Source organism: Micromys minutus, assembly GCF_963924665.1.
Source record: "Micromys minutus genome assembly, chromosome: 9".
Lineage (NCBI taxonomy): Eukaryota > Metazoa > Chordata > Mammalia > Rodentia > Muridae > Micromys > Micromys minutus.
Window position 1 is genome coordinate 62,249,030 of NC_137978.1, and position 5,393 is coordinate 62,254,422.

A 5,393-nucleotide genomic window follows, 5' to 3' on the forward strand; every position below is an offset into this window, starting at 1 on the left:
TGGTCCAAACACAGCATGGTTCCAGCCGCCAGGACTAGCTGCTCCCTGGCCTCTCCTGCTTTTTGGACCAGCTGCTTGTTGATGGAGCCTGGATCCTGCTCTATCCACCCAGTGTATTTATCTCCCTATCAGGTTACTTCTTCAGGAAAAGGTTGAGTCTCTCCACCCTGCCCTTGACTGATCAAATCCAGTTGAAACCTGTAGAGATTGTAACCTGGCAAGAAAGAAGTCTCTGGGGGGCTGGAAAGATGGCTCAGCAGTTAAGAGCACTGACTGTTCTTCCAGAGATCCTGAGTTCAATTCCCAGCAATCACATGGTGGCTCCCAACCATCTGTAATGGGATCTGATGCCCTCTTCTGGTGTGTCTTAAGACAGCTACAGTGTGTGTACTCATATAAATAAAATAAATAAATAATGGGGTTAAAAAAAAGAAAGAAAGAAGTCTCTGTTGGTTTCTTGGTGCCACTGAAACAAATCTCCACAAACTCGGTGCTTAAAAGGAGGCAAACTCGGGCAGGAGCGATGGCTCAGTCTGGAAAGTGTTTGCCTTGCAGGCATGACTCCCAGACCCATGTAAAGTCGTATAGAGAAGGGTGCAAAGTGGGCACAATGGATTCCTGGAAGTCTAGCTTGTTTGGTGATGTTCTAGGTTAGTAGGGGACTCTCAAATAAAAGGTGGAAGGTTCCTTGGATGATAACAAGAGGTGGTCCTCTGATCTACACACGCACACATGCACACACTGACATGGGCATCACATATGACACGTGTGAGAAACAGGGACACAGACTCTCTGTCTAATAGGTCAGGAGGTCAAGTCTAAGTGTTTGCTTGACTTGCCTTGGAGGCCTTAAGTAGACAATGCATTCTTTAGCCTCTGGTGGCCACCTACATCCAAACTTGTACCCTCACCCCCAAATCACTCAGATCTCTTGCCTCCTTCACCCCAACCCCTGTTCCCTCCTTGACCTGATCAAGGTTGCTAAGGTTACAACCCTGACTTTTCTGAGAACCCCAGTAATCTCACCCTAGATCCCAACCCACTGTTACCAAGTCTCTTGCCTTAGTACATTAGTGCTTTTCCCTCTGGGCTCAGCCTGCTGCCACCTTGGGGTGGAAAATGTCTTTGCTTGGTGCCATGGCAACTAGATTAGAAAAAAAAAAGTGCTCCCCAGGTTTACAGTGAGGGAGTTCCCCACACTCACTAATAGATGGAGGGCAGGACGTCCCTAATCTGGGATTTAGGTATGGCTCAAGCTCCTTTCCCTCTCCCTCACTGAAAGTGATCTTGGAAGAACCTAGGCTGTACAGAAAGTGGTGTTAAAGAGATAGATGATTCCACGATGCAGCTTCCACGATTGGAGTGGGACTTTGCAATGTTGCGACTGTTTTGGGGTGTCACCTTCACTCCTGTAAGGAAACACAATGGACTCACTGGTTTCACCGAGTTGAACTCAGATGAAATCGTATTTTGGTCCATCACAGATACTTGTCTGGGTGAAAAGATGTTAACACATGGCAAAAACCAACCACATATCAGTTTCCAGGGGACCCAGATAAGTATTTAGCCTGCCGCAGTGAGGGAAGGAACCACCATTAGATTAAATTATGGGGTGGGGGGAGAGGTGGCTCATTTGGTAAAGTATTTGCTGCGCAAGGGTAAAAACCAGAACCCATGTAAAAAACTGGGCACGGGTGCTGTGGGCCTGTAATTTTAGCACACAGCAGAGAAAGGCAGATCCTGAGGCTCCCTAACCAATCAGCCTAGTCTACCAGTGAGCCCTGGGTGCCATTAGAGAAAGACCTTATCTCAAAACAAGATGCACAGCTCCGGAGAAATGACACCCAAAATTGACCTCCAACCTCCACATGTATCCTAAATACATAGATACACGTGTACACCTACACATGTTCAAAGGTTAAGTTAAATCAGGGTTTTCTGGAATTCGGCTCCAGACTTCAGAGGACAAAGTGACAGCTCTGTAGTGACTTGAAGCTCCCAGGCATGAAGGGGCGGTGGAGGAGCAAAGGGAACCTCAGAACACAGCTGTAGGGACTCTCCTAAGCTCCCAGCAGCCACTGAGCTACAGTCAGCTGACTGGACCAGGCCAGCCTTGGAGACCTGAGAAAGTCACGAGGCAACAAGAAATTTGCTTTCTGTTGCTGTGAGAAACACCATGACCAAAAGAAACTTGGAGAGAGAAGAGTTAATCTGGTTTTAAAGGTTCCAGTCCTTCGTGAAGGAAAAACAGAGCAGGAGCTCAGGACAGGAATGTGGACGGCAGAGGGCTGATTGGCTTGCTTTCTTAGACAAGATGGATCAGTGGATAAAGATATTTGTCCTGAGTTTAATCCCCAGAACTCACATGGAGGAGGAGAAACACACTCTCCCACACTAGACTCTCACCCGTCCTCAGATCTCTACACATATTGGGTGACACATGCTCCCTCACATTCAACACAAAGATGACCAGAACTTTTTAATATTAGAAAAATTGAATTAAAAAAATAAAAAAAAATGTATTCTCAGAAGTAAAAAACAAACCCAGGATGGATTAGTGTCGGGTGTTTCCAAAGATTGAAAAACAAACAAACAAACAAACAAAACAAAACCATAGGCTAGACAGGGCTGGGCAAACCACCGCGTGACAGCCACACCGGGGCAGCCTGTTCTTTACGTATCGTCTGTGGCTTGCTCAGCAGCGCTTCTCCGAGGCAGTCACAGAGAGCCTCAGAACCCACATGTTTACCAATATGACCTAGTCTAGAGAAGCTAACCAACCTGTTTTATGAAGCCAGTATATCGTTGATGTCCAAATCTATCAAAGGGGGGGAAAAAAAACCCAAAGCTGTTAGCAAGTAATTATAAGTGAGCTTAGATATTTAAAAATTCAAAACAAGCCATGGATGATGGATGGATGGATGAATGGGTGGGTGGGTAGATGGATGGGTGGGTGGGTGGATGGATGGATGGATGGATGGGTGGGTGGGTGAATGGATGGATGGATGGATGGATGGGTGGGTGGATGGTGTGTGGATGGGTGGGTGGATGGTGTGTGGATGGGTGGGTGGATGGATGGATGAATGGGTGGGTGGGTGGGTGGGTGGTTGGGTGGATGGGTGGGTGGGTAAGTGGGTGGGTGGGTGGGTGGATGAATGGGTGGGTGGATGGTTGGACAAATGGACAGACAGATGAGTGGTTGTTCAATCCTCCTGGCACTTTTCTAATTCTCAATCTTGACCTGTTAGGAGCTGTTGGTTCTTTTATATAAGTATAATGTGTTTATTACTCAGTCTCTTGCTTCATTCACTACACTGCACAAGAGATAAACCTGACCCAGCTGCCTGATCCCCCAGTCACCTCCCAGTGCCTCCTGGAGTGAGACAGAGCCATCACTCCTTTCTAGACACCTAGACATATGGGAAATCTTCTGAAGAGACTTCTTGGAGTTTTGCTTTCCTTTTATAATTGTATTATGTCCCATGTGTCACAGCTCTGTCTGCACATAGGTTTGTGCAGCTCTGTGTGCAATACTCCTGGAGGCCAGAAGAGGGCACTGGATCGGGTCCGCTAGAACTGGAGTTACAGCTGAGAACAACCCTGTGGGTGTTGGGGATCAGGATCCTGTCCTTGGGAAGAGCAGGCAGTGCTCTTAACCACTGAGCCACCTCCCCAACTCCCTCTTACCCCTGCAACCCCCAGCCACTGTTTTTGAAACAGGGTCTCATTGTAGCGCTGGATGGCCTGGAACTTGCTCTGTAGACCAGGCTGGCCTGCAACTCAGAGATTCACCAACTTCTAGTAGTAGGGGCCTGAAGTGTAGTTCAGCTGGTAGAGCAACCACCGAATATGTGTATAATCTGGTTTTAATTTTCTGCGCCAAACAAAGCGTGCACGGTGGCATATGCCTGTAATCACTGAGAAGGTACAGGCTAGAGGTTCAGAAGTTCAAGGTCATCCCTCCACTACATAGAAAATTTAAGGCCAATGTCCAGCCTAGAGAATCATGAAACCATATCCCAATAATAATATAAAAATTGGACCTGGTGTGACGGCACACAGCACTCAGGATGCAGAGGCAGGCAGTCTCCTGTGAGGCCAGCTCCAGATACATAATGAGATCCTGTCACAAATGAAAGGCAGTGGTGTGGTGCACGCCTTTAATCCCAGCAGTTGGGAGGCAGAGGCAGGTAGATCTCTGAGTTCGAGGCCAGCCCGGTCTACAGAGTGAATTCCGGGCCAGCCAGGATTGCACAGAAAACCCCTGTCTCAAAAACAAAAAAATAAGCAAATATATATATATATACATTTACATATCCATACACATTCATATATATGCTGATTTTGCTATGTAGGTTTGATTTGAATTGTAAATTTGTTTGAATCTGAGATCCTTCTGCCTCAGTCTCCCAAGTGCTAGGATTACAGATTTTTTTTCACCAGACCTGGACCAAAAATGTTTTTTTAAGACCTTGGGAGCCAGATGTGCTGACTCCTGCCTTTACTCTTAGAACTTTTTAAAAAATTCTTTATTCATTTATTATAAGTATACTGTAGCTGTCTTGAGACACACCAGAAGAGGGCATCAGGTCCTGTTACAGATAGTTATGAGCCACCATGTGGTTGCTTGGAATTGAACTCAGGACCTCTTGAAGAGCAGTCAGTGCTCTTAACAGCTGAGCCATCCCTCCAGCCTACTCCTAGCACTTTTTGAAGCAGAGGCAGGAGGATCCCTGTGAATTCAGGGCTAGCCTGGTCTACACAGTAAATTTCTCAGCAGTTAAGAGCAGCCACTGCTCTTGCAGAGGACCTGAGCTCAGTTCACAGCACCTACAAGGTGGCTCACAAACATTTGCAACTCAGCTTCCAGGGGGTCCAACGCCCTCTCCTGACCCCCACAGTCACTGCACACATGCTATGCACATACATGCATGTACATGCATGCAGACAACCACATGCACATAGAATAAATTCTTTTTAAAATATTAAGGTAAAAGGTCTTATCCAAATGCATGCATAGTCTATTCTCAGCCTCCTGACTCCATTCTCCCTGTGCTCCGATTCCAGCATTCTACCTTCGTGGAGGCTTCTAGAAAAGCCGGGAGCTGGAGAGGCTCTTCCTTAGGGAGGAGCACTCCAATGGGTCGTCCACTGTCAAACGGTCAGCCCTAAAAACACACATACAAATAACATGAGGACTGAACAGGTTCTATTCATAAATATACATATATGCATATACCTGCACACACATATACAGACATACACACACACAGACATACACATACACAGACATACACACACAGAGACATACACATACACAGACATACACACAGAGACATACACATACACAGACATACACACACAGAGACATACACATACACAGACATACACAC